This window comes from Pistacia vera, unplaced genomic scaffold, assembly GCF_008641045.1.
Source record: "Pistacia vera cultivar Batoury unplaced genomic scaffold, PisVer_v2 Contig352, whole genome shotgun sequence".
Taxonomy (NCBI): Eukaryota; Viridiplantae; Streptophyta; class Magnoliopsida; order Sapindales; family Anacardiaceae; genus Pistacia; species Pistacia vera.
Window position 1 is genome coordinate 764,263 of NW_022196171.1, and position 10,955 is coordinate 775,217.

Genomic DNA, 10,955 nt, shown 5'->3' on the forward strand with positions numbered 1-10,955 from the left:
AGGCCTTGAGGAATTATTTGACGTGTGCGCAAACTCAGACACTCCCGATCACCAAAAAAAAAAAAAGTTCTAATTTTTAACAAAATTGCCAGTTAATAGCTATTTATTTTTGTTTTATAGTTATGTTAGTTAATAATTCAATTTACATAAGACAAGATTAAAGTATTTTAGATATTTAATAAATAAAATAAACCATTAAAAGTGATAAGGATTTAAATGCTACTTTCAGATTTTAATGGACCTAACTATATAGACTAAATCTTATGGGAAAAAAAATTATTTAACTCGTATTTTTAAAGTAGAATATGATCTAAAGTTTTAAGATAAAGTTTAGGATTAAATAATAATCAATCTTAGCAAAAGACACCCGTAGCTTTCTACTTCAAATTCGTTATCATACTAATAGTAATTATATATTAGAAAGAATATTAAAAGAACGGGGGTTAGATATCCACTTACTTCCAATAAGATGCTACCACATTTCCAGTTTAGATCTCAAATGACTGAAATAGCCCTTGATAAAGTCGACAAAATAAAGACATTAGTCGTTTGAATTGGAGGTATATACCTAGACGTCCCTGGGTTATACCCTTAATAACACTCAGATTTTTTAATAGTAATATAGTCCCTAAAACTAAGAGAGTTTACAAAATTCTGTTTGTTAACAGAATAATTTTGTGTGAAGTCTAATATGCCCTTACGATAAAAAAGAAGGAAAACTAGCCACCACTCTCGCTGTCTGTTCTGTTTTCTTACATAATCTTCTTCTTCAAAAAAAAAAAAAAAAAAAATTAAGATCCCGTCCATCTTCTCAAATTTCATACTCTAGCACACAAGCTACAACACTACCATATTTATGAGACTTCAAATCATTACACTTCAAGCTCCACCACGATTTAAAAAAAAAAAAAAAAAGCAAAAAGACAAACGTCTACAAAAATAAAATTAAATTAAAAAATCAATTCAATTCACTACTGTCACATCAAAATTAACTCAATCATAAAATCCAATTTCAAATCAACAAAATCCATACAAAGAATAGTCAATCAGCAACCAAATTTTTCTTTTTAGCTGGGTTTGTGCCACTGTAGCAGTAGAGTTGAAGAGTGGAAAATGCACAATGGAGCTAGAGAGAGAAGAAAGGGCAACAGTGGAGGCTTATAGAGAAGAAAATCCAGCAATGGAGCTGGAGAGAAAAGGCAAAGAAAGATTTTTTTTCTTCCCTTTTAAATGAATCAATGACCCAATGAGTTAGCGTAACAACAAGGTTAGTACTTGACTATACCTTTAGGGTTGATAAACAAGTCTCAATCCATAAACTTAAGCCTCAAAGTCTGAGATAAAATTTGAATAATTCATTCCATATTCTCTATATCTTCAAAAGAACAAATAATATATTGATACAAGGTGGTTACAGCCAACCCTAACAAGACTCTAATTAAACAAAGAAATAAAATCCTACCTAACCACGAAAACTAATTAAAATAAGAAATCTCAGTAGTTGACTAATTATAAAATAAGAAAGTAACATTTAACTAAATTAAAACTTCCTAAATAAACTAAACTCCTAATTTAACACTATTTTCCCTACATCATACTCCTCTTAAAAATAAACTCGTCCTCGAGTTTCAATCTGGTGGGTGATACTTGAAGTAGAGTAATAAGTCCTCCTTTGGAGCAAAAAAATATCCTTTGTCATTGATCTTCCTAGGAGAGTTGTCACGCACTATAGTCTTCAAGTCGAAATCGAATGTCATCGATGTTTCATCATTTTGATCCTTAACTTGAATGTGTTCTTCTTGCTCAAGCTTCTCCTTTAGGACATCTTGTTTTTGCTCTTGTTCAATCTTCCGTTTTTGGAGAACTCATTCAGCTTCAACGTCTACTTCATGCTCAATCTCCTTTGATGTGTGATCCTTAATTAGTAACATCTCACGATCTTTGTAGGCTTTAGGAATTTCTTTAGGAAGTGCTTTATGCTCCTTGTCTTCTTCCATAACTGGTGAGGCATGTATTCTCTGAAGAATAATTTTTTTTTTTAATTCTTAATTGTGATTTTACATCAAGGCTAATTGAAGAACATCTCGTATGTTTACATTCAACCCATTAAAGAATCTTAAAGCTACTCTATATGGACGTTCATTATAGTTGTCGAGCCGGTCGTCACGGTCGCAAAATTAAACCTAAATACCGTAATTAGCGGTAAACAGGGTCGAATCCACAGGGAGCAAAGACTAACGACCTAATGTATTTTTGAGTTAACGAAAGGGAAACTAGCAAATTGATTGATTAAAACTAAGGAAACTAATTAATTGCATCAAATAAATTGCTAACTAAAACACAATATTAAAAGCGTTGCCGCTACGAATTCAGTTCGACTCAAGACCAACTCTCACAATTCCTTTCTTCGCTCTTCAATTTCCTAAACCTACAAGACTAGACAAATCAATAAGAACATCTCTCAACAATCTAGGTATAATCTATCCTGTCTCCCCGTCATCTTAGTTACAGACGATCATTGATTAACCAAAAAATGCTAAATCATTAAACACCACTGTAATGCTTTCTTTCTAACTAGTATACTCGTAAAACAACAGTAAAACTCATTAAATATATATAAATATATATTACGAAAATATACATGTAGATGAGTATAAAATAATGGGCCCAATTTTTCTTTATATATACAAAACTGTACATAGTGTAAATAAATTTCTCAAGAAGCTCGACAGTGTTGCCCGACCCTTCCGCATTTTGACATTCCAAGCGACAGCACCTGTAAAAATATTGAAAACAATGGGGTGAGCACTAATTGCTTAGTAAGTAAACCCACTATGCTAGTCCTTTCTCTCTGTTGCTCATATTTTGAATTCTTTCCTTACATCACACTTTTCTCTTCTTCTCAATTCTTTCTTTGTTCTTTCTCTATTCTTGCTCTATTCTTTCTCTATTCTTTCCAATTCTCTCAGTTCTTTCTTTCTAATTCTCTCTGTTTTTCTTCTTTCTTTTCTTTTCTTTCTTATTCTTTTCTTTCTATTCTTTTCTTTCTTTCTTTATTCTTGTTTCTCACTTACTAACATGTAAGTACAACTAGAGAACCAAAGGTCATGATGCATGTGCATAAATGCAGAAAGAATGCAATTTCTTTTCTGTTTTCTGTTTCTTTTCTTTCTGTGTTCCATGCTTTCTTTCTTTCTGTGTTCTATTCTTTCTTTCTTTCTATTCTGCTCTTGCTTTCTTTCTGTATTCTATTATTTCTTTCTTTCTTTCTGTCTTTCTTTCTTTCTCATTCTTTTCTTTTCTTTTCTTATTTTTTTTTCTCTTTTCTTTGCCGATCGGACTCGGTTGATGCATGGATTCAGAACCCTGGCCGTGTGAGTGAGTACAGTCCTCATCTACATGCACTCTTGCGGACTGTACAAATTCTTTCTTCTTCATAGGCCACTCAATTAAGGTGGCGTGCATGTAGGAACTTCTTTTTGGTACAGCCCTCATCCATATACACTCTTACGGGCAGTACAATTTCTTCTTCTTCTTAGGCCACTCAATTAAAGTGGCGTGTATGTGGGAATTTCTTCTTCTTGTCACCCATGGGTTCCCCATCACAACAACCTATTCTTCTTTTTATCTTTTTGCACTTCTTTAAATAATATTCAGATTTGGATAAATAAAATTCAGATTTGGAACTTCTTTAATATTCTCATTTATTTCTATTTACTCTTTAACATTCTTTAGTGCTTTTTCATGCTCTTACGAATTTGTATGCATGTAGATGGTTTTATGCTTATAATTCTTTCTAAATGCAAATGTTTAAATGCAAGGATGCCATGTAGCATAAAAATATGTTTCTCTCTACCATCTCCAAACTCATATCAATTCATTTATGAATAAAACTCATGCATACACTTCTCTTGGACATTTCATCAAACATATTGCATGCATAATCAAACTCTAATTTGACTACAATTTTATCTCTTTCTCAAGCGACCAATATTTGGAGTAAAACTCCCTTAAACAATTACTAAACCTGTCCAAAACAATACATTCTCAAAAATTCTACTGAACTCTTTTCAACTTCAACCAAACTTCAATTAATCATTATACAACCAAAACCACTTCTCATGGCTAAATTCTATTCATCAATAATCATCAAACTCATCAATAATTCATCAATTTCATCAACAATTCTCAAATCATAAGCATATACATGTATGTAAAATCTCTACAAACTTGATTTCTCAAATCATAACTTGGGTGGGATTTACTTACCTTGTGCTTGAGTACTTCCACTAGAATCTCTTTATCTTTGGTAGATTTGTTCTTTCTCTAAAACCCTAAGCATAAACTCTATAAGAATTCAACACTTTTAAAATTAAATCTCATATCTATAGCAAGAATCCTTACCTTTTGATGCTTAGGATCAAATCTCTACCAAATTCTAACCAAAAGCCCTTGAATCTTCCTTGGAAATTTGATGAAAAGATGAGAGAATTTGAGAAGAGAAGTGGCGTGTGGGGTGTAGAGAATGTGAGAGTTTGTGTGCTTGAATCCTTAATATCTCATATTAATATGCCTTCTTTCCCATTTTGCCCTTGCACTTTCTTGAAAATTCCATCTTTTTCCCTTAGTCATTTACACTAATGCCCTCATTTTTATTGCATTCTCCATGAAATTCTACTTCTTTTCACTCTCCACTTTTTCAACTAATTTTGAGTGAAAAGATCATTTTACCCTAATGAAAGTTTAAGGGATTTTCTTAACATTTTTCCCAAATAACTTTAACAAAATTCAACTAAGGGTATAAGGGCATAAGTTAAGCTACATATCTCGATGTGGGCGTTATAACCACTAGTTGGTACAACGCTAACAAGTACAACCTATCAACTTGTATCATCCAATCAACTAATTACACAACGAATGCATTCCTAGTAGAAATTATATTAAACACTAATACAACTTGATTACAATCAGTATGGAAGCAATTTAAAGCCATAATCAACATTCAATAATATCAAACTGACATTCAATTATGCGAAAAGTTGTATATCAACAAACGTTCGCAATGGACATTGTCAATTCAGCACGTCAAGCATCAGAATAATATTAAAGTATCACAAACAAACTGAAATGAAAGCAAATATAATCTGAATACAAGAAACTTAACCAAATGTCCAACATTCGGTCTCATCCAACTGGTCGAGAACTGCTGAGAAGATCCATGAGTGTCGATCTTGATCTCGCCTACACCGTAATAGGCAACTGAGATCTCAGCCGCTCATGGTGGTGTCGACAAAGGCTGGAACGTAGAGAACGGAGTTGGTCATGGCGAAGAAGACGTAACCGACAACGAGATGGCATGCTTTGTGGCTAGAGAAGACGATGAAAATACCCAAAAGATGAAGGGACAGAGCTCGCCAGAAAACATTAGTGTTCAGCGGTGGTTCTCGACGACCGGTGGCGGAATAGAGATCTAAGGTATGGGGAGAAAGTTCATGAGCTGGGGAGTCTGTCTATGTGGCTGGGAAGTCGAGATGATGTCGAAAACGGAGCGAAACACGTCAAGAAGTTGAAGAGTTGCTGGATTAAAGTGATGGATCTCGCTGGAAAAAAGGCAGATCGACGGCAAAAATGTGAAGGGAAGCTGAGGGGGTGACGGTTGGCACAAAAGGACCTCAATTGGCTCTGAAAAATGGTGCAAACTCCGGTGGAAGGCGAAGAGTTGCGGCGTGGAAACAATGATGATGTGATGTGGACGACTGATCGGCGTGAAGTTAGCTAGAAAGGAGCTGAACAGTCGTCAGCTTGGAAAATGAAAGGTCATCGTCTAGCGATTGAAATCCGATGAAAAGTTGTGGTTTGGCGGCTAGCTCCTTCCATGAACTTTGACTTTCTTTTTATAGTGAGGATGGCAAATATCAGTTTAGTCCCACATAAATAAAAAGTGACAAAATCAACCCCAAGTGTTTATGACAATTTACCCCTGAATAGCATAAATGAGACAAAACCAACTCTAATTAACAAACACACGTAATATCAATTTACACAATCTCAAAATTCATTCCAAACATGCACAAATTGTAAAGAAAAATTAAAATGTGATTTTTCATAAATAATTTCATAAATTCTTTAAGTGCCTCACTATGATTTCATTATTGAGCACAAAAGGGTCTTTTTATCATCTTAATAGAGTCATTTTCATGACTCTAACAATAGTCAAGGTGGAGTAACAACCATCGATATTCAGCAATATATTTGTGGATAGATCTCTGACCCTGATGGCATCTCTGGTACTGCTAGAACAAAATTCACTCATAATCAGGAGGAAGAAAATCCCTTTGTAACAACTATTTCATCTTGTACCATGTTCTAATTGGTGCTTTCCCCTCGTGAAATCTTATGGATTGTAATCTTTCCCACCATGCAGAAGCCTCACCCTTCAATCTACACGCAACAAGTCTCACCCTTCTTCCTTCTAGAATCTCCATATATTCGAAAAACCTATCTATTTCCACAATCCAATCCAGAAAGTCTTCAATATTTAAATTACCATTAAAGCAAGGAATATCAACCTTTAATTGGAATTTGCTGGTATCTCTATCCTCATAATCACTTCGTCCATATCCAACGTGCCTCCCAAAATCTACAAAATAATCATCTTTTTCTGTTCAAATCTTCCACGTAGACTTGCTATCTATGCTATTTGCAAAAACTTGTCTACCAACAGGCTGTCCGTGAGCCACATCATCTCTGGTATGTTGCCTCTCATCATTCCAATTTATGTTGGCATCTTCGCTCAAAGCATTAAGTCGATCTGCAATTTCTTCAAAGTGTCGTTCCAAAAGCTGGAATTGAGATCCATTCCTTGCTCCAAAGCTATCAACACCACCCCTTGTGAGGTCTCAGCTCCTTGATTTTCACCATGAGAACCATCGTCGCCTACGACTTCATCACCTACCATTAGATTAGACAAATTTTGCCTGCTCTGATACCAACTGACATAGCGAGTTAGCGTAAAAACAAGACTAGCATTTGCCTATACCATGGTTTTCAAATCGCGTATCGTATCGTGTGTCGAAAACCTAATTTTTTGAATTGTGTATCGTATCGTATCGTAGGATACGTATTTTTCAAAAAAAGTTAATAAAATAATCAAAATTTTCTAAAAATTAATATCATCCCAAGATTAATTAAAGAATTTTGTCGTATTATTGACTTTAAATTATGGTATGACATAATCAAAATTAATTACAAAATCAAGAATCTATATCATTTTCTCTCAACTTTTCATATCATTTTCAAGATCAATGTCAATATTTATATCTCCACTTGTATTATTATTATCATGCAAAATGGGCAACACATGTTCCTCTTCACTTTCTCCATGCAAAATGGGTAAATTTGGACAGGTTTTAGTGAACTGAGTTGGGTGACTTGGTTTTGACCCGAAATTTTTTTGGGCCTTTGGCCCAAGTTAATAAAGTCGTATCGATTTGTATCGATATTTTTTAGGATACGAACGGATACGTATCGTATCGTAAGATACATATCAACGTATCGAAAGGTTTAAGATACACTCTCTGATACATATCGTTGGCGACCTATATTGAATCGTATCTTATGATACGTATCGGGTATCATAGGATACTAATAACCATGGACTATACCTTTAGGGTTGATAAACAAGTCTCAATCCAAAAACTTAAGTCTCAAAGTCTGAGATAAATTTGAATAATTCATTCCATATTCTTTATATCTTCAAAAGAAACAAATAATATGTTTATATAGGGTGGTTACAGCCAACCCTAATAAGACTATAATCAAATAAGGAAATAAAATCCTACTTAAACACGAAAACTAATTAAAAGAAGAAATCTCAACTATTGACTAATTATAAAATAAGAAAATAAAATTCAACTAAATTAAAACTTCCTAAAATAACTAAACTCCTAATTTAACACTATTTTCCCTACATCAATCAACCACTTGTTAATGTTTGGTGCAAAACTTCCCTCACAAGCTTTACACCAACTTACAAAGCTAGCTTTTTTTTATTTTAAAACATTATATGAACATAGAAAGCCCGTTTTACCCTCCTAGGGTTAATTTGAGTCTAATGTCTGTTACGAGGAAGGATGCTTTTGTCAGTAGAAAATAAAAGTATCCTTGACTAGTAATAGATCAAAACCATAGAGACTAATATGTTTTTGACTCTTTGAATTGAGTAGTGGTTCACATTCAATGCCAATTTGCCAAGCTATTACAAATGATTTTTATAACAAAATATCTTTATAATATTTTTTGTTTGAAGAATTTAGGAACAAGAAGTAAAAATAAAGAAATCAAGAAAACAAGAAAAGTGTGAATTTGACAAAGAGAATTCTGGAATTCTAGGATTCTTTTCATTAACTGAAAACAGAGAAGGGGAAGTTAATTTATACACTCCCCATTTTACACAAAACTCAGTCGTTTCAAGTAAGTTTAATTATACTAAAGACATGACATTTATAAAGTTTGCAAACTAAACACAATCACTACATTTAAAACTAATCAACTTTAATGAAACTCAATTTACTCAATATCTCCCCTTAAACTAAACTCCCTATGTGTTTTTCACCATCTGCTTATACTCAATATCTCCTCTTAAATGAAACTCTAATTCTGTTTTTCATTTTTATTTTCTCCATCTGCTCATACTCAATATCTCCCCTTAAACTAAACTTCAATTTGTTTTTTTTTTTTTTTTTCACCATCTACTCATACTCAATACCATCTTTCATTAACTACATCAGCTTTCTCAACACCTCTAATACACTACAGCTCCAAGAATATTCACACAAAAGCTCAAAGCACACCAGCTATAAAAATAGCTTTCAAAGAGAATCACACAACTCTTCAAACACACCAGAAATCTGAGATAACACCAGTTACACAGCAGCTCTCAAAACACAGCAACTATAACACAGCTTCTAAAGAGAATCACACAACTCTTCAAACACACCAGATATCTTAGAATACACCAGTTACACAGCAGCTTTAAGTAAATCTTCACAATAGCCAACTTTAATATACTGCAGCTTCCAAGAAAAAGAACTACACAATATCAGCAATATCAAAACAGACCAGCTATAAAACAGCTTCTACAGAGGCTGACATAATAGTTCAAACACACCAGCTTTCTCAGAATACACCAGCTACATAGCAGTCCACACAATATCAGCTATAACGTAGCTTCTACAGAGGATGACACAATAGTTCAAACACACCAGCTTTCTCATAGTACACCAATTACACAACAGTTTTAAGGAAACCAGAAAAAGAACCACACAATAGCTACAACAGTTAAAAAAAATATCAGTATAGCAACAAATTCAACTCTAATCAATCCATCAGCTTTGTAACTTTTCTTCAGGTAAGGAAGACAATACAGTCAGTTTCTCTTTAAAAGTGTGAAACCCATGTGCTGTAAGTGCCTTGGTTAGAACATCAGCAACTTGATATTCTGAAGGCACATATTGGACTGACAATCTTTTTTCAGCAGCCAGCTCCCTCACATAATACACATCAATTTCGATGTGCTTCGTTCTCGCATGAAACACCGGATTGGAGGACAAGGCCCCTGCACTCATATTGTCACACCAAAGAGTGGGGATAGAATTGATTGCTATTCCAAGTTCCTGAAACAGGTTCTAGATCCAGACTAATTTAGTGGCTATCTGACTAAGAACCCAATATTCAGCCTCTGTTGAAGACAATGCAACCACCTTTTGTTTCCTAGAACACCACTGAACCAAGTTTCGCCCAAGGAAGATAATGTACCCTGTAGTGGATCTTCTATCACCTAAGTCACTAGCTCAATCTGCATCAGCATATCCCTCTAACTGAAAGTGCTGCTATTTCTTAAAGAATAAACCATGTTGGATTGTCCCCTTAATATACCAAAGAACCCTCTTACAGGCTGTCCAATGATTGGTGGTAGGGTGCTGAAGAAATTGGCTTAACCTATTGACAGCAAAGGCCAAATCAGGCCTTGACAAAGTTAGCCACCTATAAGGCTTCTATAGAGTGAGGGTTGGTAAAAAAAATCACTATCTTGTTTTAGAAGTCTTGTGCCTGTTGCCATAAGAGTATTACAAGGTTTGCATTCCGAGAGCCCAGCTTTGATTATAAGATCTTGCGCGTATTTGGCTTGAGTAAGTAACAGGCCTTCCTTGTTCCTACACACTTCAAAGCCTAAGAAATAGCTAAGATCTCCTAAGATTTTTAGTGCAAACTTGCTATTCAGCTCAGTAACAACTTGCTTGATGAGGGTAGAATCATTCCCTGTGAGGAGAATATCATCTACATAAATCAACAAGTAAAGAACTTGACTTCCCTTCTTATAGAAAAATAGACTAGTGTCAGATACACTGTTGTGAGGGCAGTTTTCAATTTATCAAACCATGCCTTTGGGGCCTGTTTTAAGCCATATAAAGCTTTGGACAATTTACACACATGTTTGGGGTACTGTTGATCAATAAAGCCCTCAGGTTGTAACATAAACACTGTCTCTATAAGCTCTCCATTCAAAAATACATTATTGATGTCAATTTGCTAGATTTCCCAACTATTGTGCACAGCAAGAGACAGCATGTTCCTTATAGTTGCTAGTTTAATTACTGGGGAAAAAGTGTCAAAGTAATCCAATCTAGGAGTCTACTGAAACCCCTTGGCAACTAACCTTGCCTTATATTTCTGTAGAGTACCATCAGACTTCAATTTTGTCTTAAAAACCCACTTACAGCCTACTACATTCATGTCTGAAGTAAGAGGTACCAATTCCCAGGTTTTGTTTTTCAACAAAGCACCAAATTCCTCATTCATGGCTGTTTTCCATTCAGGAATTGTGACAGCTTCTGCAGCAGATTTTTGTTTTGGTAAAATAGACAGAATTGCAGTATAGGTTTGACCTATAGAGT